Below are 23,447 nucleotides of genomic sequence, written 5' to 3' on the forward strand. Positions count from 1 at the left end.
ACTTCTTTTTAAACTTTTCGATTTAATAATGTTTAATCTTTATTTAATTTTCTCCTTTAACAATTCTCGAAGCCAAACAGTTTCAACAAACCCGAGTAACTTTTATCTGAATTTGGATTATGTTAAGATTGTTTGGTAGTTGTATATATTATTCTAGGGCAAAAGTCGAAAGATCCATTAGGGACAGCAGCACTCAATATGCTAGTCTTATAGAGCCAAGTTTATATCTTTTAATATATGTTCGTTTATTTAACAACATATTTTGATAACAAACGAAGGTGAACATGAAAATAATTTTATAGCACTGAGATTAGAAAAAGACGTATAACAGGCAAGAAAGTAATTTTATGAAACCATGTTCAGGTAAAATGAGAAAAATAACCGTGTAGTCATTTAACATGATTTTCGTCCTAATTTACAGCAATAAGATGACAATAAAAACCCTAATGAAGGCTACCTTCAACCTAAATAATCCTAGAAATCAACCTAAAATAGTCTACAACACCCAAAAGTTAGAGTTTATACTATGCGGCTTGCTTAAAAAAGGCCTCGGAAACAGACAAACAGATTCAAACTGAAACTAAGTTACAACATAGCAATGTTGAACTTCTACTCTAATCACATTGTTCAACACCATGAATGACAATATAAAGTTTATGCTTAAAGTACATACCAGAAGTCTTTAGGATAGAACAACCATTAGTTGTTGGAAACATGAAGCTTTGACCTATCAAAAAGTTTGATAGCTGTTTTGGTATCTCCAATGGCCTAACTACACTTTCAAGCCATTCAATACCTTTAAACCTTGTCATAGCTACAAAAAATGAAAAAAAAAATCAAATAATCAACAACATTTCTATTGTTTTGTTAGAAAGAATTTGAAGGCAAAATTTTTATATATAGATAACTGCTATTTTGGCCTTACCTTGAAGGTAGAGTAACACTAAACAATACCGTTTCAAACTTGAGCGAAAACAACACAAAAGGATAACGTTTCGTAATTATGACATCAGCGAGGACTACATAGCACACCTGAGAGATTGACACGTAGCCAATTCTATGTCATCATCTAAGCTCCTTTAATAGATAAAATCATGTTCAAGATAACCTCTTTCGTGTTCATGTGAGCAAGAAGAGAGAAAGACACAAAGGATGTGTCAAACACAGTTCACATGATACAGATTTGACACCTGAACCTATATCATCTGAACTATGTTTCACACCTCCTTTGTGTCTTCCTCTCTTATTGCTCACATGAACACGAAAGAGGTTATCTTGAACATGAGTAATAACACAGCTGTCTTCTACATCCATCGCTAGATTCAAAGGGCAAATATGGTGAAAATCAAGAAACACAAGATTAATAATATTTAATGTTTTGAATTTGATGGTTGATACCTTAAGATGAAATCGAAGTGGTGAACAGTCTTACATCAGATGCAATATACCTACGCAAGAGACAACAATTAGTTTCAGCAAATAGAAAGGATCTTTGAATTACCTAAATACCTAATTTCAAGACCTAAACAGTGTGCAATTTAAATTATCAACAATTTTCATCAGCAATTTTAAAACAGAGATCTTGTACCTGATAGAAGACAGTTGACTGCAGAACACTATGAAAACACTACATGTAATGAAAAACCCCAAATTAGAAGTAAAAAGCACCAGACTGGAATTTACTTATAACTTATTTGGTTCGAGGGCTATCTTAATATTAAATGAATCAAATTTAAAAAAAAAATACCTTACCTGAAGAGAAATGGATACATCATCTGATGATGTTGAACTCAAAAGAAATTTCAAAGATTTGTGAAGGCAACCAAAAACCTTAAATTTGTCAGGCATGTGCTCACCACTCTCCCAATTCCGAAATAGTCCTTCCATTATCCCAGTTCTGACATAGGTTGATGCCCCAAGTTCCTGTCAATATGATTTTAACATGAAAATGCATAAGAATGCTTGTAATCAACACGAAAATAAATATAAAATATGCCACAGGAAACCTCAAGTTAGTCACTCTACTTTGGTCCAGAGCAAAAGTTACTCAAGATGAGAAAAGTTCTCATATTCAACTTGATGATATTTAGATTCATAATATCAAATAAAACCATTTATGATTAATATAAACTTAATCACAAGTTGTGAAGTTATAGGCAAACTTATAAACATTACAAATGTTGAATCTTATGTGAAATAAAGCCTACTTATGTGAATTAGACATAGTTTTTTTACTCAAGAAGCACCTCCCTAACAATCTTGAACCCATCCTGAACACGTTGCTCTTCTACTACCCTCTCAACTAACAAATCTTGTTTATGCTTCTTTAGCTTTGAATAAAGAAATCTATTAACTCATCCAAGAAATTATAGTAAAAGGGTAACTAATGCTTTAGCTTATCATAGTTCAAATCTTTAAACATAAACATGAACTGAACTATTATAGTAAAAGGGTAACAACACTTTTGCTAATCCTAAACCCCAAAAACAGAAAACCTAAGAACTTATTATAGCGAATTAACCAAATTTAGACCCGTTTCACATACTCGGCTCATTGACATGTTTATTATTATACCCCTTTCACACGTTAGATATTTAACAAATATTACTTTGTCGGTTACTTTAAATAAATAAAAATCTTTCTTTCCAACCATGACATTTGGCTTCTAGCTGACTAAATTAGTAATCTTTCTTTTCAACCCGAACCATGAACCTTTGGCACTTTTGCAAAAAGGTCATGGTTCAGGTTGACCCATTACCATTTTCCCCTAGTTTAAAAAGCAACCAATATAGAAAATAGAACTCTTATTAGATTATAATTCATTGTTTTCGATTAAATAATATACATGAACAAATATATGTATCAACAAATATACCCATCTGATCCGTTACCCAACCGAGTCCATTTAGACACATAATTATAGCCATAACAACACATACCATCAATAACATGGTGATCACAACTCAACGTGACAGGCATGTATGATGCGAAATTCCGAACATATATTCTCCAACTCCTGAAAACATATATAGCTAAGTGGTGAGACATTGACAAATCAAAAAAGACAAAATAACAAAAAGATGTACTCAAAGAAATCCATAAGAACTTACAAACGTTTAAAAAAAGGAACCCATTTTGCCTTGGGCACCTGACAAAAAAAATCCCAAAATAATAAATAATAATGAACAATGTGTCATGAAAAATGAAACTAACAAACTACCACATAAGTTATTTTCATGACAGAAACAACTTTAGTCCACATCTCTTACATTACAAACACCAAATTGCAGTATCATATGTGCAAAAAATGATGGCAAATATGTCATTTATAATCAAGTACATCTTCATCCATTAGATAAATGCAAGAACGAAAATAAATAAATAAGAAAGTTAAATTTGACCTAAAGATTAGTCGGTACATCAGAAAGTTTATCAGCACATGTCATAGCTAAACCCCCAAACATCCTTCCGAAAACAAAGAGTAATTCCTTTTTCGTCAACACCGGTCGGTCCAGATCTAAAAAGGCAAAAGAATCGGGAATATCAGAACAAATTAGTCCATTCACTTGACAGATTTCACTTATTCATCCACTCTAGGTTATAAAAAAAACTACACTATCACAAATCACCATTAGATTAATAAACATAATATCTAAACAATAACATAATGTTATACAAAAGCTTTTCAATCAAATTACTGGCAAATTTATTAAACATTTGTAATTGAATACTCTTAAAACAGATCATTTTCATCCGATGACAACATCCAAAACCTTATTACAATGACCTTCAAAAAAAATAACAAACAGTAAAAACCCTAAAACGATTAGAACTAACGAACTCACAGTAAATCATGAACAAAATTATATGAAAATAGGATATGCAACAAATCAAATCTGAATAAGAGGATTAAAAATGAAATAGAAAGATACCGATTTATGTGTTGGTGAAACCCTAGCCGCCGCCCTTTCGTTGTTGCGTTAAACCACAACCATCATAAGACCACCACTGGGAAAACCTAAATCAACCAATGTCGTTGTCATCGTTCCTCTTCAGGCCACCACCATCTTCCTCATACGAAACAGTCAAAATTTTAGAAAAAAACTGAGACGATGAAACAAATAAAACCAATAAAATCAATATCGACTAAAGAATCCACATACTTGTAAGTGAATCGGTTTGAGTTTGGAATCCTTTATCAGTCGATTCAAAGCACAAGCGACACCTATCTTTTAAGAGAAAATTAGATGTAGAAGCTTCAAGGAAGACGGAGGCTAGGGTTTGGTTGTGAAGCGGTGAAGGAAAAGAATGGGGCTACAGGAAATTAGGTTTTTTTATGTGACTTATATACCCGGGTCATAAAACGGGTCGGATCACATCAAAATGGGTATCCGCGGATGATATAAAACTCAGCTCATTTTCCCGCCAAAACGAATCCTGAGAAGCCCTAAGAACGTGCCACATCAGCCCAAATCTTCTTGTTTATTATATATAATAGATTATTGTTTCCCCATAAAAAGTAAAATATCTAATACTAGATAGTGCACTTGTATTATATTGTATGCATGCATTTTTGTTCAAACCAAATAGCGGGTGTTGAGGAAGTGCCTCATTATAAATTATTTCCTATATATCCATGTGCATGTGTCAAATGGTTCAACTTAACTTAGCATGTTATTTTTTATATGTAAATCCTTAAAATTCATTGAAATGTAAATCATAATCATATAGTATTATTTCTTAGGGTCTTAGAAACAAAGACATTGAAATGTAAATCATAATCATATAGTATTATTTCATAGGGTCTTAGAAACAAAGATGAAATTAAGTCACTTTTGACTTCCAGTTAAGGTACTATTTGCATTTTGTTAAAGATTTGAGTGTTTATAAAAAAAAAGTTACATCATCATCATACTCAGTAAATCCCACCAATAGCAAAGCTAAGGTAGGGTATAAGGAGGGTAAGATGTAGACAGCCTTACCTCTACCCCGTAGGAATAGAGAGGCTGCTTCCAGTGAGACCCCCAGCTCAATAGTAGTTTTGCATCAAGCCTTCGACATAAGGCACAAAACACTCAGCAATTGAGACAACTGCCGATTAGTGCATGTGCATGTACCCCCTTGTCTTTCGGCTACCAACGCCACCACATGATTCATGATTAACTATCCCATCTTTTAACGTTATTTTCACGAAATTAGTAAAATAACGTTAAAATTAGTGCACTTTCACTTTTGCCCCCCGAGCGCCCACACATATATATATATATTATATGCGCATACCGCAAGCGGGGCGTTTTATAAAAAAAAGTTACATGTAAAAATAAATGACAATTTGATAAAAACTAAAAGAGCTAATTTCAAAGTAACCACATTTTCAAAGTAGTGCTTAAAAAAGTACGGCAAATGAAACATGTATATGAATCTTGATTACTATTTTGTGATACTTTTTCCAAACTGACTTAAATTGAATGATTATGAAAGTTGATATAGTTCAGTGAATATTTTTCTTTAATGTTACTCCAATCTTAAGGAAATTGATCAATATATTTATCTCTATTATTAAAGCAAAATAACTTTGCCACATCACTGCTGATGTGGCATTGGTATTTAGCCGGAGAAATAGGTTTTGAGCGGCAATTAGGTTTTCCTCAATTCTCCTTCATTTGTGAAACCGCCTAATGTATTCTTCATATGGAAACCCCAATCAATTCTCAATCACTTGAAAATCTTCACCAAAATCATGAATACGTTTCCATTATTATCGCTTATAAACTGTTATTGATTAATGGGAGAATTCACACGCCAATTCGCTTCACCTATTTCGTTTTCTCTTCATCAATCTTCAAATCTGAATCATCGGTTAGTGGTTTCTTGCAATTGCTTCTTATATTATGTATTATATTGAGATATTGTTCGGATTTCCATATCCGTTTGTGTGTTCATTCGTGATTTTTACCTGAAATCGAAGAACCCTAAAAGCCAAAATCATGCGATTGTCATCTGAAATCGAAGAATAGTAAAGGGAAATTTAGCCCTCAGGTGTATAAGGTTTCCCGTCTTTACATACTTTTTTTTCAAGTTACATCTGTGTAGTTTTCGTTGACTTCAAACAGGCTTTTGTTTGTCAATGTTCATCTCTGCTTTTGAATAATACCTACTGGACTTTGCTACCTGTAATAATTATTTTTTATACTAATGTATTCTAAGCTCTAATTGTACTAAAAGCATGTTATGATAGAATAATGTATGATGAGTTGAGTCTGATTATGTTCTTTATGTTTTTTAAGGGACTTGCAAAATTGGCTTGGTAGGGCTACTGATGTATCCTAACGAAAGAATCAGCATTGTTGGTTGGATTTATGTCTGTCGATTTGTGGTTATTTGTGTATCACTGAATTCAGAATTCTGTAAGGCCATTGAATTGTGGGTTCTGTTAGAAATGTGATACCATCGTTGCCAGTCGGAATAGGTGTTGGTCATGGTGATTTTGCGTATTCAGGAGGGTGGTCGTGACTTGACGGACGTTGATACTTGGGTATCAACGTTAACGTTGATTTGGAATACCTAGCCACCGCCTCCGGGCATGGTGGCTAGGGTTTCATTGGACTTATGGCGATGCTGGTTCATTGGTATTTTCATGTATGCACTATAAATTATACAACATCAATCAGTAACATTTCTTAGTTGTTTGGTGTTGTACTATGTGGTGAATGGTTGTACGGTGGTTAGGAATAGTAATTTAACGACCGTTAAATAACGTCACCATGTATAAAACCCCTTTTCTTCTTGCCACGTTGATAACTCTCACACACACCTTGACACCTCGATACATCAGTAAAAGAGAGAGAGAGAGAGAATGACACCTCAATATGTTGTATTATGACTATGTGATGGTTATGAATAATGTTTTGTATTTTTGTGTTTGGTTTAAATGGATCGTTATTACACGGAGGTTGGAGGTTGTGATGAGTTACAAAAGAATAAAGGCAAAATGTCGCCATGGTGTGGCAGCTATGGAGGATGGCAGCTTAGTACCTGCAACCCCTATTGCAGCCATGGTGGCTTGGTCATTTTGCATTCTCTGAGCCTCATGAATCTATTCATTGTTGACTATTTGTTTAGAAGATCATCTACACTACAATGTAATGAGAAAATATTGTTGTAATGCTAACAAGCTTGGATTTATGATGGTGGAGCAAATGAGTAATGGTGTATGAAGTCATTTGGCTGTTTTAAATTTTCATTCACTGGTTTGTTTTCGACACACTTGATACTTTTTAAATGCATAGTTAGTGAGGATGAGGATCTTTTGATAATATCTTTTTTGGTTGGATTTATGCTTGCGCAGGTTGCTTCGAGATTTCCCTATTTGTCCAGGTCATTTTGGGATCTCTATACGGCTACGGGTATTTGTATGAATCAATTCTTACTAGTTGTGTGTTTCTTTTGGTTGTAGATCATAACATGGTATAGCGTGATAATGGGTGTATTTATCTCATTCAGTGGTTTCAAGTCGACATATATATTTGAAGTCAATATTAACCTTTCCCACTGATAGCCCATGTATGGGTGTATTTATCTCATTGAATGGTATCAAATTTCCATGTATTTGCACACTGAGTTTTGTTTTTTAATTTTGTAATATTTTTAAAAATTGCTTTATTACATAATATTAGTTTTTATGAAATTTTAGTTTTTAACAATTGTCGTTGCTAAATAAATTGGTTGCACATGTGGAAATAGATGCCAAGTGTGAGAATTTGCGTGGAGACGAATAGCAAGTGGTGTTGCCCAATTTCATCTATTCATAATGTATGGAGTGCTACGACAATTGGTAAGATATATATTCTACAAGTAACATTTAATATTTTATTTTGACCTGTTTGATCCGTTACCGACTAGCCTGGCGAGCTGAGGGTAATTGATGTAGACTAGGAAATAGGATATGAAATTGGACCTGTTGATTCACACAGAATACCAGGAACAATTCTTCCAAAATTCGTTGATTCTTGTGGAATACCGAAAATTGGGGGTTTCACACTCAAGACACTCACAAGTGAATTGGGAGAAAAAAATGACTTTTCATTAAACTCAAAACTGATTATCTTCCTCCCATTACATCCATATAAATAACAACCTAAATTCAAAATGGGCCTCAAAACACACTTGGGCCAAAAGCTAGAAGCAAATAAAAGTCCACGAAAAGCACTAAAAAACATAAAAATGTAAATAACTCATAGAAATAAGCGTTTTTGGGCCTGGACGTTGACCCAAACCACCTACGGTTGTTTGTGGAAAGATGGGCTTCGTTCTCACGATCGTATCGCTTGGTCGCACGCCCAAAACGGACACCTGTAGCCCAAGTTAGGGCCATTTTAGTGAAGCCCCTTTTGTCACGCGATCTTGGGCCTCTAAATACAAGATGGCCCGTTCCTCAACACTTGGGCCTGCATCAGTAATGTTGGTCAATAAAACTTGGAAAAACTTCAGCTATTAGTTTGAATTCATTAATCCAATAGCTTTAAAGTCACCTGAGTAGAATATTAATGCATACAACATCCTAATTCAGTTTTCTTAAAAATTTAGATTGTAATTGTAATAATAATAATAATAATAATAATAATAATAATAATAATAATAATAATAATAATAAACGTATTGGTTATTATAAAAAATCTAAAAAGAAGATATAAATGTTTGTGGGTCAATCAAACCCACTCGACCTGTTTGACCCGTACTAAAAATAACTTTTTTTGACATATTACCCAACCGCATAGTCATTGTTCATATCTGAGTTTAGAGTTGTTATTATGTACACAGGTTATGTCAGTGCCCTTTAGCAACGTTGACTCTTCTATGTTTTGAGTAAAGCTATTACTTGAGCTTATGACTTTTGATTTGAATATGAAGAGACAAAGAATGATTTTTGGGCTAATTCTAGGATTATTTATCGACTTGTGTGATTCGATGGTGTTAATCAGGTTATGGAACTTGAAATTACCATATATGTATGAAATGGATTATTATATATACTTAGTAGTGTTAATTAGCATACGCCTTACATGTCCATATTTTTCAACAAATTTTACATGTCATTGTTTGATTTTTGGTTTTTTTTTTTTTTTTGCCAAATTTTATTCAGAGGCATTTACTAAAAATGTGGTTTATCATGTGCAAGTAAGAGACTACTAGACTAGACATTGAGTTGGATTAAGAGCGTTATAGAACAGAAGGTCATTACAAATGGTGGAAAAAAAGACAGTTATCATCTTAATTTTTTCATATATTTATTTTGTATTGAGTTTGAATATTGTTTAATATATTATTTATATAATAAAATAATTGCAATTATTGGCAAAAGCTCGCTTAGACTCACTTAAGCTCGAGCTGATTTATAAAAATGGCTCCAAGCTCGCATACACTTCTAAGTACACGTGTTGTATAAACAATGTCGAGAATTAGGGATGCGCATTTAGTATCGGGTGCCGGTACCACTTTTTGGCATTTTCGGTACTGATACTTTCAGTACGGTACCGGTAAAATACCGATACCGGTACCGTACCGTACCAAATATTTTCAATACTGGTACCCAGTTATGATGATTTGCGGGACCGGTGTTTTCGGTACCCGTATCGGTACTACGCTCATCCCTATTTGTATGATGAGAATTCCTATTGTTTTGTTTATGTGTCTAAAACTAATAATTTATAACCTGCTCTTATTTCCTCCTTTCCTTTCTGCCGTGTCATTTACAGATCCTAATTCTCAAGGAGGCGGTTCTCACCTATCTCCGATTCATCTTATAGGATTGACATACCAGTCCCTGAAGCATTAGGTACTGATTAGAAACTAATTTTTCAGTCTCATGTGCTCATTTTTTATAGTGTTATAACTGAAATTTCATCTGAATAGGGGTGCCAAAATGTGCGGACATGGTTGGACAGGTTGGGATGGGTTATTTAAAGAAACTGAATGGGTTGTCTAAAGAAACTCTACATATACCGTCATCATTCTTTTACTCCACTTTACCGGATTAAAGCACTATCCAAAGGGAGCGTTGGTAATGATATATTTCGGATCTGAACTAGACGCAAAAACAATGGCGGACGGGTTTGAATTCATGAATACCATATTCTCTTTTATTTTTTTCTTGAAACATAATTAGTGAATGCAAAACATATTTGTTTATGTAAGAAATATGGGTTGATGAAATTATAAGATATCTATATGCTAAATGAATATATCTTTAGCTATCATGCCTTTTTTATAGTTTGGATGGATAATCGTCTCGAAGTAGCCTAATCGTGCCTTTTTTATAGTTTGGAAGGTGGTTTGATGTGTTAATAGATGTACAACCATATTTCCAACAGGTATACAACTAAATGAATATATCTTTAGCTATCATATTACTAGGTTATCACCCGGGATTGCTTCCCGGGCTGGGAAAAATTAATTAGATAAATATTAAGTATGCAAATAAAAAAAATACAAACAAAGTGGTATGTTGCATGAATTAGTGACAAAGTGGAAATACAATTTAAAGACAGTCGAATCCCTTTAAAATGCATATCCTTCGAGTTGCCAAAACATTTCTCTTAGTAAATCGAGTCCCTTCTACAAAAAGAACCAACAAAAAAATCATGAGGATAGTCTTAAAGTAATGTCCCATATAAAAAAATCTTCAAAGTAAAGAGGTATATACCTTAAATTTCGGTAATGGCGATGGTGTTTGGAGACGCGCGTGGTCGCTTGAATACAGGTTCACTTGAACTTTTCTTCACTGATGGGATATCTAATTCGACAACAATGTCTATAGAAATAAAAACATTAACTCCCACTTAAAAAGCACATCTATTTAAAACAAAGTGATCAAAATAAAAAAGGAAAATACGCCATTCATGCACTGTTACCTGGGATCCTCTAGAGGTTGTCTTCCTAAGAGTCAAGTAAGTGAGGACGGTGGTGCAGAGAAATAATAGTTTGACATAAACTTTCTTATTATAGTTAAAACGATTATAATCATAATCCTGAAATCATCTTTCTTAAACATTTCGGACAAACAAAGTGACCCATCCGAAATGTAAACGTAAAGCCTACATCCATTATTTTGACATTAAGTGTTTCCGGTCATTACTGTATAGATTAAAAAAAAGTTTCATATTAAATAAAGTAATAATGAAGTGAGATTACAAATATAACTCACGTATATATACAAATAATCATAATCTCTAAATATTTATCATATTAAAACGATGTTACCAGTATCGTTTATTCAACATCTCTCTATAAGAATTTCAGCAGCTTGGCATCAATTTCCAATACCTCAGTTCCATAAGTAGGTACTTTTACATAATCATTTGAGGGCACAAGGTCACTTGATGTTGGAATACTTCTGCATTTAGTGGATGAAGAATTTTTACCACTATGAGCCTCCCCTGCATAGAAGATGTATATTACATAAATTAAATGTAGCGTACAAAACACCAAAATATGTTAGAAAGAAACTACCTAGCCTTCAATATATCATTCTCTATTGCATTTTTGAGCTTTTCAATTTCCTAAAAGTTGCCAATAACAGATCATTGTACCAATGTTTTCAAAATTCAAACACATTGCTCAAGACAACTAAGATTAGACCTCATGAGGCCATCAACAACAAATACATCCAATAAGAAGCCACCAGCCGAGGAAAAAGCATGTGCTTCTTGAATGTTCAATCCCGGATTTGTCATCCTGGTCGTCGGATTCTAAGGAGACGCGGTTATCATGGACTCGGCCAAGTTAACATGAATTTATGAATGAAGTGATCCAAGGTTTAACTCCACAACCCTTAAATGACGATTAGATGATGTTGCAGCGTATATATACATGGACTCGGCCAAGTTAACACGAATTTGGCCGCATCAACATAAACCTAGAATGAAAATCATTTATAAATATATTTTTCGAAACTAATTTAATTAGAGACATGTCTATCTGGTAAGGCAATCACAACATGATGATTTATGTAAAAGATATAGACATAAATATTCAATATACAGATCACCATGTAAAAGAGGATAACATGACAAGCAAGTTTATTAGGGGGGGGGGGTGTCTGGATGTGTCTGAATCAATCAAATAGAAGCCCAAAACAAAATTAAAGAACAATCATATATAAAAAAAATTCCTAAACTCTAAACAAAAATAGAGATAAGGTGTAAAGTGAAGAGAAACATGACACATGTAGGAGAGAAGATATTTGCTAGAGTGATTTTTACTCACAAAAAGGATCCCAGAACGCGTATATATCTCTGCTTGGACACAAATTCAAACCGATTTGGATACTCCAATTTCATTGTATTGTTCATGCCCACAACACGCTACCTCCGCCGTAACAAATCCTACTCAAAACACATATAGAGATAATGATTAACAAATTAAGTTCCAATAATTAATTTAAAAAATTAATTATGACTAGTTATAGATCTAGAAGCCATCACACAAACTGGATTCAAGACTACAAACAACCTTCAATCATGAAGCTCATAATCTCACTGATCTTCAGATTAACCCTCACCTCACTTCTTAGCAAGTTAGCAACCCTTTTCCCAAATATCCCACAAAGACTCAGACATGTAAAATAAAAAGGCGGAATAAAAAAAATGTTTACCTCAGGCCTCAGCCACAGACGATTAAATCAAATTCCGTTTCTTCTGATGTCAGTGATTTATCCTTCAGATATCAAAATCAAATCACAAAAAAAAAATTGAACCAAATGCAGATCCCCTAATTAGACCGCTAGATGGAGCTTTGTATCATACTTAACAATCTGTATCGATCTTGTATTCCACAATGACTCAGCCACATCGCTTGCTTAATTGAACTACTAACCTGATATGGACAAATCGGTTGATAAATAATCCGTTGAGTGGATCAAACTCAAGAAATTAGCAAGAACTAGACTTTGAGATAAACTCTTTTAATTTTTCATTCATACCCAAAAACTAACAATACATATGGCATAAATAGCCTTCAAAACAAGGGAAATAAAAGAAAGGCATAACCGTAAATAAACCACTACCTCCACTAATTACTTTGACTCCATAATATATGACTTATAAAATTAAAAAGAAACCAAAACATGTTGAACATGGGCATGCATGTGACGATTACATGGGTTGCACGTAACAATCCCTCCGGCTTGAACAATCCTTGTCCTCAAGGATGCGATCGGAAGATGCTCGGTAACAAGCCACGGTGTCCGCCACTCTGTTCTTTTAACATCATTCGGGCGAGTCATAGCAAAGTGCCACGGATTGCGCCACTCGGTCCGTCCCATGGAATCTGGATAAATAATAACGAGCCGCCACGGTGGACGCCATTCACGCTTTCCCGCGAAATATGCAATCTGCACTTCATTTTTTAGATGAAAGTGATCCTTATAATGGCAGGGTTGAGGAGGACCCATCTCAATACCATATGAAGGTGACGATGGCAATATTTTTGTTTGTTTTGGCATGAGGTGATCTTTCTCAAAGAAACGAGGTGTATGTGTGGAAGGCATTAGAAACATGGACATATTGGGTTTTTGTTTGGCATATTGGGTTTCTATTAGGTGAGAGTCACTTTTTTGGTGGTGGATGTTCATTGGATTGGGTCGAAGAGGAGTTGGATCCGAAGGGTTGGTAAGATAAGTTTGTTTTGAAGATGGAGTAAACGGTTCTGGAGATGGCTTAGTGTTTGGTGACGGTTCGGTAGCAACTTGTGGTGGCGTGGCGGAAGCGGTTGACAAGGATGGTGGTGTAGGAGATTGGAGGGCTTCCAATGCGGTTCGAATCGATCGAAGCGAGGTGAAGATTCTTTGAAGTTGAGACTCGTGTCTCGCCAAGGTTTCGCACACATGTTGGCGCCACTCGTCTTCGGATAGAGCTTGAGCGACCATGGTTCACGGTGGATCACGGCTGCTCTGATACCAATTGATATGGACAAATTGGTTGATAAATAATCCGTTGAGTGGATCAAACTCAAGAAATTAGCAAGAACTAGACTTTGAGATAAACTCTTTTAATTTTTCATTCATACCCAAAAACTAACAATACATATGGCATAAATAGCCTTCAAAACAAGGGAAATAAAAGAAAGGCATAACCGTAAATAAACCACTACCTCCACTAATTACTTTGACTCCATAATATATGACTTATAAAAGTAAAAAGAAACCAAAACATGTTGAACATGGGCATGCATGTGACGATTACATGGGTTGCACGTAACATAACCTCGATTCAATGGCGTCTATAGGAGAGATGACGACCATGACAGTGAGAGGAAGAGGCGGTTGAAGTGCCACGGAAATGCTATCGTACTATGTACTTCTCCATTGTTGGATCTGTTTCTTGCCTCCGTTAGGGTTAGAAAGAATCACAGTGCAGGTATGTGCCACCAGAGTTTTTAGGGTTTGAAAAAGGAGTGAAGAAATTAAAAGAACGGATTGATTGGCATGTTATTTATGGGTGGATTCATTAGGGTTTGTTGATAGAGTGAACCACCAGATGGATTACAGGAGTTGAATTAGAAGGAGAAGATGAACATCAGGAAGAGGTTCTGTAAGCAACGTGAAGGAGAAGAATGAGGAGATTAAAGATGAAGGAAAATGGAGATGAAGGCTCTAGGGTTTTGGAAAACTGCGTATAAATATAATCAGGTCATAGAGGATTCGGAGTAGGGTATGGAGCGCGCCTAACCCGTATGTTTTACCCAAAATTTTTCCCGCCCAAAACAATCTGAGGTGCAATATCACGATGACACGTGGCCCAAATTTTCTTTATTTATTATATATAATAGATTGTAAAATGCATGTATATCTTTAGAAATCATATTGTTGTATATTTTGACCCGTTTCATATTAAATTCCTATCTTTACCCATTTATTATCTATTCACTATATTGTGACGTGTTGGACCCGTTTCATTTTAAATTCCCGTAATTTGACCCATTTCAGTGTAATTCACTATATTTTGACCCATTTCATTGTAGTTCACTATATTTTGACCCGTTTAATTTGTTAGCTATATTTGATTCGTTTCATTTATTCACTATATTTTGACTTATTTTGATAGTATATATAATACAATACGTAATTCAATTATAAGAAAGATTTATCGAATTTATGGAATTTGTCTTTTTTATTATTCAACCCCATTGGCGAGAAGGGAGCAAACCCACTTAGTCTCTTTTTCGACAACCTCCTCAGCAGGTACGTCCAGTTGACTTCTGTTTGATTAAATTTTGGTTGAAATTATTTGGATTAGAAGATTGTAAGGGTTGATCGGGAATTTAAAACAAGTAATGGAACGTTTCTTTCATTTCAAATTTAATGTTAACATTGTTAAATATTATATAATTTACTTTAAGTAACCCGTGTAACACACGGGTTAGTAACTCCATGATATATGTATATACACATATAGCTGTTAATTTAGGCCCATTTACAAGCCCAATAGGGTGGAGTTTTTACTTAAGAGTGGTTTACATGGCCGCATGGTATATTATGTTTAATGGCGCAACTTATATTATTCTCTGGATGGATCCATCGAGATAAGGATAGTGGGTCAGGCCTCATTGCATTTTAATGGCGCAACTTATATTATTCTCTGGATGGATCCATCGAGATAAGTACATTGCATTTCAGACTTGTGATTATAGAGTCTAGCTGGTCTGATGGGGACATGGCAGGAGTGATAGAATAGTGGCTGATGACATGGCAGGAGTTGATTGAATGCTTGTGTAGGTCCCTTTTCGCGGAGGATTACGAACCTAAACCTTCTTATACAAACCTGCTAGCGAGTGCGGAATCCAAGCTAGCAAGCAAACCGAGTTAGTAGCAAGTAGAGAAACAAACACACAAGTTCACCGATTAACACAACTTGTATTAATGCAATGAGGGTTCGGTTACAAGCTCAATGTTTACAGAAATGTTCTATAAACTCTCTAAGTGTGTGAGTGTTTCGGACAGGATGCTCTCAACTCTCTATCTTTCGGTGTGACTATCTGTGTGCATCTATCTACTGAACTCAACACATTGCATGGGTATATATACCCAAACACAGCAGGTCTGCTCGAAGGATCCGATAGATGGTCCGAAGGATCATCTATCGATCACAACATGTTCGAAAGATGAGCATGGACCTCGAAGGATGATCCTTCTAGGTCTAACATTCGAAGCATATCTTTCGAGCACCTCGAAGGATCAAACAGTATCCTTCGAGAAGCTATCCTTCGATCAGAACATCTTTCAATATACAAACTGTTGTCCAAGTCAAACCGGAGGATGGTTGACTTGGTCAACTTACAACACAAATCAGGACATCGTTACATACAGACCGAATACAGACAAAGTACAGACACAAGTGCACCAACAAACTCCCCCTTGGCTGTAGCTTTGTCTTTATCTTCTATAGTTGTAGACTCGTCTTGAACTTCGACGGTCTTTGGTCTTCGAGTTATCAAAACTCTGATGTCCTCTCAAGTCTTCAAAGTCGGAGGATCTTCAAAGTCTTCACGTCTTGAAAGCAGAGAGTGTATCAACAAACTACCCGTATCATGTAAGAAGTGTGTTGACAAACTCCCCCTTAACATAAGCTCCCCCTTGAGTTATGCTCGTGAAAAGACTTTATCTTTATGAAGTGAGATCCTTGTGGTGTTGACGATGGCCAGCGGCAACTCGTTCATCTTCATCACTTGAGTGCCTTCACGTTGTGTCTTCATTCCAAAGCTTTGTCATCGACCATGTTCTCCTAGCCTTTAGAATCTGCACATGCAAGAAATCTAAACGCGTAATGAGAACAACTGCTTGGAATATAGTTAACATACACACATGACACACGAATGACCATGTCACAAACAAACACCGTCCGACAGTTTGAAAGTTTAATAAATTTATCAATTTTTAAATTCTAACTTTCAAAACATGCAAATTTTGACCGTTTATGAAGATTTAGTCAATTCGGTTTTCAGTCAGGTTTCAGGTAACGAAGACTTGAGCTCCAACATCGTACGATCGAAAATAAAGCAGAAATAAAATCTTTTTGGCTTTTATAAAGTTTATATTAAAACACTCTTAAAATCTTTTTGGTATTTTTGAAAGTAAAAGACAACAATTTAAAATCCTTTGAGTGTTATCAAACGACATCACCGCTAATGTCGTGCTGATATGCACCAAACGACGAAACTGTTTAAAAGAAACACAATAAAAGTTAAGCAGTAAATAAATATATACAAGCATTCTTTTTGCGAGTTTCGAGGGTAAGAGAATCAAATCAGTGTACGGTCATGCCAAAACACTCTTGTTGTTCAGTTAGTTAACATTAAGATAAGCATCCTATAACAATTATCGGTATTGTTGTCCACTTAAGCTCAACTTATCAGATGTAATCATGGCGAGGGGATACGTTAAGGTATGATTTATACTTACCGACCGGTGTTCATCCACATCACGACACATTCCCGTATCAAGGTATGCACGAGAGTTCATCTTACCGGTGAGTATACCGATTATCATCTGTTTGACCGTATAAATTGTGAGATACTCACTTATTTTGATTTGAAAACAAGTCCTATGTGATATAATCACTTATTGAGGAAGAACTTGATTTTCGTATGCATGAGGGCACAGGTGCAAGTCCGTGAACAGGTCAGTACTTCCGTACAGCAGAGAGACGAACTTGACACCCGGATAGATGTGATATTTTTATCACTTATTTGATTTGGACATGTGATTGTTTATCACTTATTGAGGTCGAATGCAGTATGCAATATGTACACGTATGTATAGTATCATGGAAGATCTAGACTTGCGTCCCCGTTATTTTTCGGTAAAAGATACAACCATGATACCCAGATGATAAGCAGCATAAAGACCGAATATCTCAGAACCTCGGCAATCTATCAAACGAAATTTCGGTACTAAGACCATATGCCAATGAATGGTTCCCACCTGGTCTTCAGTCGATTAAGATTTATATCACCCTGCACACTTTAAAATGATTGTGAGCCTACCGATACATCATATATAGAGCTGCTTATCGTTTTTCATTTAAGGTTTAAAGAGGTTTGGATAGACCACTGATGTACTATCATTTTCTCTTTTGCTCGCCAGGAAACTCATTTTTGTTTTTCTATTGTTTTTGTGTTTTTGAAATTTTTCGATGTTTTTGGATTTTCAGATTTTGGATTTACTCCCCCTAAAATCAATAAACTAAGACAAATTGAAAAACACAAATGTATTTACAAAAATGATTTTCCGATGTTGGTTTACTCTTGCTTGACCTTAATGCCGTTTACCAATAATAAAAAGTCAAATCTTGATTTGTCAAAAGCTTTGGTAAATAAGTCGGCACGTTGGTCATCGGTGTGGACCTTAACAACATCGATTAGCCTTTTCTCAAAGCAATCACGTATGAAGTGATATTTGATTTCGATGTGTTTGGTCTTTGAATGTTGCACAGGATTTCTAGTGATATCTAAAGCAGCAGAATTATCAACGTAAATAGGAGTAGTTAGGAATTCAAAACCGTAGTCCCGCATCTGTTGTTGGATCCAAAGAACTTGGGAGCAACAACTTGAGGCAGCAATGTATTCAGCTTCGCATGTTGATGTAGCGACACACGTCTGCTTCTTGCACTGCCATGTAACTAGGCGATTTCCTAAGAACTGACATCCAGCCGTTGTGGATTTACCGTCGATTTTGCATCCGCCAAAATCAGAATCACTGAAAGCTACCAATTCAAAGTTATTATCCCTAGGGTACCATAGACCGGTGTCAGGGTACGCCTTCAAATAACGAAAAATCCTTTTAACAGCAGCAAGATGTGAGGCCTTCGGGTTAACTTGATATCTAGCAAGCAGGCACGTTGGGTACATTATGTCTGGCCTTGATGCTGTGAGGTACATGAGAGATCCGATCATGGCGCGATAGATAGAAGGGCTAACAGCTTCTCCCTTCAAGTCTGGAGTAATTCCGTGATTAGTTGGCAATGGGGTACCAATGGGCGTTGCATCAGACATTTGGAACCGGCTCAAGATGTCACCAACATATTTAGTCTGATGGATGAATATCCCAGACTCTGTTTGTTGAACTTGTAGGCCCAAGAAGAAAGTCATTTCCCCCATAGCACTCATCTCGAATTTATCCTGCATGATGCGCTCGAATTCCCTACACAAGACATCATTAGTAGAACCAAAAATAATGTCATCAACGTATACCTGTACCAGAAGAAGATCTCCATCTTGTTCCTTGATGAAAAGAGTACAGTCGATAAGACCTCTACGAAAACCGTTCTCCAGCAGATAGTGTGATAAGGTTGCATACCAAGCTCGTGGTGCTTGATGAAGACCATAAAGAGCTTTGTTGAGCAACCAAACCCGATCGGGATGGATAGGATCTTCAAAACCTGGAGGCTGTTCGACGTACACCTCTTCTTCAACCACACCATGTAAAAATGCACTTTTCACGTCCATCTGATAAACCTTGAATCCTTTGAAGGACGCATAGGCTAGAAAGATTCGAATTGCTTCGAGACGTGCAACAGGTGCATAGACTTTGTTGTAGTCGATCCCTTCAATCTGACGAAAACCCTGAACGACTAAACGTGCTTTGTTTCGGATAACAACTCCGCGGTCATCCTTTTTGCATTTGAAAACCCAACGGGTACCAATCTTCTTGTATCCAGCAGGTTTCTCTACTAGTTTCCAGACACCCAGCTTCTGGAATTGTTGCAGTTCTTCCTGCATTGCTTCAACCCAAGCATTATCTTTCAAGGCTTCTTTCCACGTTCTTGGTTCTTCTTGTGAGACATAACACGCGAAGGACCAGTCGTTTTGTTGCCCGGATTCTCGAATGGCTGCATACAAGCCTGCATTGTTGTTGTTTCGCAACATGTTTCTTGTTTGTACGCCACTTTGCACATTTCCAATGATGTTTTGTTGAGGATGGGTATTATGAATCCTTGTTTCTGTATTATCTGGAACTGGAACATTTATACCCAGGTTGTTAAGATTAAGATCAACAACCAATTCAAGACCCGGAATTGACGAAGAGGATGATGCAGTAGTCTCAGCTGTTCTATGTGTATCCACTGGAGGAGTACCCTCTGAAGTACCATGAACTGCTGTTGTAGGAGCTTCCTGATCTGCATCTATAAATTCATCATCCTCTGAAGATTCGTTCAATTCGTTTGCATCATGAAAATCCTCATTGTTGAGAGTATTGTTGTTCACCGAAGAAGATGGTTCTTGATTAACAAGAATTGGACGAACCACCGGTGAAACTGTTGCATTGTCACTCTCGAAAAACATCCTAGCCGCAGCATTTTCTTCAGCGGCTTCAACATTGATTGAATTGAAGAAGTCATCATACTCAAACATCCAAGGTTGACCCGGATTTTTGACTGGCAAGGTGTGCCTTTGTACTCTGACCTCAGACCATTCCTCGACCCTTTTAGTCTCTAGATTCCAGACTCGTAAGTTAGGGGTGGCATACCCAAGAAAGTATCCATCAATTGCTCTTGCCCCAAACTTTCCATTAGGATCGATGATTGTGCATGGAGCTCCAAACGGTTCTAGATAAGACAAATCTGGTTTCCGTTTTTGAAGAAGCTCAAAGCAGGTCTTGTTGTGTCTTTTGACTGTAAGGACTCTGTTCAATGTGTAACATGCAGAGGCCACAGCTTCAGTCCAGAATGGAATGGGCAACTGTGACTCCACTAACATTGTCCTAGCAGTCTCGATCAATGTGCGGTTCTTACGTTCAGCGACACCATTCTGTTGAGGAGTATAGGCTGCACTAAACTCATGAAGAATACCCTTTGAAGTACAGAACTCCGCCATGGAATGATTTTTAAATTCAGTACCATTGTCGCTACGTATCCGCCTAACCTTCAACTTATACAAATTCTCAATCTGAATGATCAAGTTTTTGATAATGCCAAAGGTTTCACTCTTGTGTGCCATGAACGCAACCCAAGAAAATCTTGAATAATCATCAGTAACCACGAGGCAGTATTGATCACCCCGAATACTCTTGTGCTTTACAGGACCGAACAAATCCATGTGCAAACGTTCAAGAGGAACTGCCACTGTGTTGATCTTCTTTGTAGGGTGTTTCTTCTTTGTTTGCTTTCCTTTCTGGCACGAAACATAGATATCTTGAAGATGGAAATTTTTGAGGGGAACACCATTCACCAATTCATTTGAAACCAAATGATTCATTTTGCGTAAGTGAATGTGACCCATTCGTCTGTGCCAAGAGATAGTGTCTTTTTCTGTGGCTTTAGAAACGAAACAAGTTGCTTGTGCAGATGTAGTAATAGCCTGGCTCATGTCAAGGACGTACAAATCATTTATCCTTGGAGCCGACAAGAGAATCCATTCTTTTGGAATTTTGAAGCCGGGTTTCAGCACATAACATCCATTAGCATCAAAGTGTACTGAAAATTTCTTGTCACAGATTTGAGAAACACTAAGAAGATTGTGATCAAGTTGTTGCACAAAATTGATCTTGTCAAAGCTGACAATCCCGTTAGATATCATTCCTTCACCCGTTATATATCCACCCTTATCTCCAGCAAAAGCCACATAACCTCCTCTAATAGATTTAACGTCGTAGAGAAGCTTCATGTCGCCCGTCATGTGCCTGGATGCCCCACTATAACCAATCCAGTGACTACTGATAGTTCCTCCTGAAGCACCCTGCACATGAACTCAAATGAATTAGTTGGAGATGGGGACCCAAGCCATTGTGGTCTTGGGTCTTCCATTTTCATCAATGACAATAACTTCTTGTCTTTGATGGTTGGTGAATTGTGATGGTCCCCCTGATTCAGTAACCGATTTAGGTTTCCACGTCTGTTTTGTTTTACCAGTATCTTTCTTTAAAATTTTAACTTCTTGATTGTTTGAAATTGTAGAAGTTTCTGGTTTTACAGCAACAGATTGTTTTTGAACCGCATCGGTTTTAATCGCTTTTTCAATCTTTTTGACCTGTTGGCGTTTCTGTTTCTTTTCCCTTTCTTTTACAAGGCGGGGATCTTGTTTTGTGGAAACAGTTGGCTTACGGTCAGTTTTGCCACGGGGATCATCAACCTTTCCTTTCTGCTTATGAAGATATGGGCAGTTTCTAATAATGTGCCCAATGGTTCCACACTCAAAACATGATCTTCGTTCTACAAACCCCGAAGAATCATGTGATCGTCTAGCCGATGATGTTGAACTTTGTGAACCCGAGGTACTAGGTTTTGAACTACTTGGTTCATTTCTTTTCTCGACAATAGCTTTCTTGACAAAATCTAAGTTAGATTGATTTTCAAACTTTTCAATTTTGTCCGTTCCCGTCGATTTCACAAAGTTAACCTTTTTCTTCTTCTTTTGGTTCGGCTTCTTGTCAGCTTGAGCCGGTGTTTTACCTTTGGGTTTGGTGTGATTTTGCTGTGTTGGCACTGTTGGCAATTTCTTGTTGCCAAATTGCTTTCGAACTTCAGCCTTTGGGATTGGAGGACACTGTGTGACTGTAACTTTAGGTCCTGCCTTTCCCAAGAACTTACTCGTCGAATTCTCAAAGACTTTGCAGATTAAGGATTGATTAACATTCTTAATGGGAAAATCTTTGTCTGAGTAAATTTTATCATCACCAACTAGAGTGTACAGCAAATTCACACTCTCCGACTCCTTCTCAGACGAGGACTCAGTTGCAACAGTCTTAGCGGGTTTGACAGGGGGATCACATAGAATGTGATTCTCAAGAGGTATGTCCTCATTTTTGACTACCGCATCAGACTTTGCTGGGACAGTATCATCAGATTCATCATCAGACGAATCAGCATCCTCAATCACAACTGGAGGATCTTGATTCTGTTCAGCACTCACAAATGTATCTGCTGACACATCTGAATCTGAGGATACTTCCTTTTGGTATCCGAGTCCTGCAGCAAACTCCTTAACATCTAGAGGCACAGAAGGTTCAAAGAAAACTCTGTCCTCTTCATCAGGCATGGCGTCATAATTATGTCTCACTGGTGGTGGACACTTCTTGTAGCCTATGCATGTGACATCTCTCTTTTCCTTCTGAACATCAATGATGTGATCTAACACATAGCTAGAGCTCAAATAACTGTCTAGCTTGAGTTGGATCGCATCACTTTCGGTTTTCACACAGGCCATCTCTTTTTGCATTGTTTCAAGACGAGAGATATACAAATTAATGTCCGTCTGTTTTCTTGAAACCATTTTTGTCAATTCAGTTTTATCTTTCTTTAATGTTTCAATCATTGACTTAAATTCTTTTTCATGGTTTTCATGAAACATGTTGGCTTCTGTGCATTTTGAGAGATCCACAGTCAATTTCTGATTGTGGAGAAAGGTCACATCATATTTTTCTTGCAAAGCGTCATGCTTACTTTGCAAGTCACTCA

General features: G+C 36.5%; 3 long non-coding RNA genes across 5 annotated transcripts; 1 reads left to right on the plus strand and 2 right to left on the minus strand.

Moving 5' to 3' along the window:
* Nucleotides 1-2,883: 2,883 nt before the first annotated feature.
* On the minus strand, nt 2,884-4,492 carry LOC110938226. The gene is made up of 5 exons (XR_002591294.2): nt 4,164-4,492; nt 3,933-4,067; nt 3,402-3,517; nt 3,111-3,148; nt 2,884-3,016 (listed from the first exon to the last, which is right to left on the minus strand). It is a non-coding gene; the product is annotated as an uncharacterized LOC110938226 (long non-coding RNA).
* Nucleotides 4,493-9,693: 5,201 nt separating this feature from the next.
* LOC110938500 lies at nt 9,694-10,253 on the plus strand. The gene is made up of 2 exons (XR_002591442.2): nt 9,694-9,835; nt 9,913-10,253. It is a non-coding gene; the product is annotated as an uncharacterized LOC110938500 (long non-coding RNA).
* Nucleotides 10,254-10,406: 153 nt separating this feature from the next.
* Nucleotides 10,407-14,692, minus strand: LOC110873494. Of its 3 annotated transcripts, XR_002555193.2 has the most exons (6): nt 14,262-14,692; nt 12,653-12,714; nt 12,265-12,383; nt 11,509-11,914; nt 10,703-11,435; nt 10,407-10,614 (listed from the first exon to the last, which is right to left on the minus strand). It is a non-coding gene; the product is annotated as an uncharacterized LOC110873494 (long non-coding RNA). The 3 variants fall into 3 exon arrangements; XR_002555204.2 differs by lacking the exon at nt 11,509-11,914 and having other exon boundaries at nt 14,262-14,686; XR_002555216.2 differs by lacking the exons at nt 11,509-11,914; nt 12,653-12,714 and having other exon boundaries at nt 14,262-14,686.
* Nucleotides 14,693-23,447: the final 8,755 nt, after the last annotated feature.

The sequence above is a fragment of the Helianthus annuus genome, chromosome 1 (assembly GCF_002127325.2).
Source record: "Helianthus annuus cultivar XRQ/B chromosome 1, HanXRQr2.0-SUNRISE, whole genome shotgun sequence".
In the NCBI taxonomy this organism is placed as follows: Eukaryota; Viridiplantae; Streptophyta; class Magnoliopsida; order Asterales; family Asteraceae; genus Helianthus; species Helianthus annuus.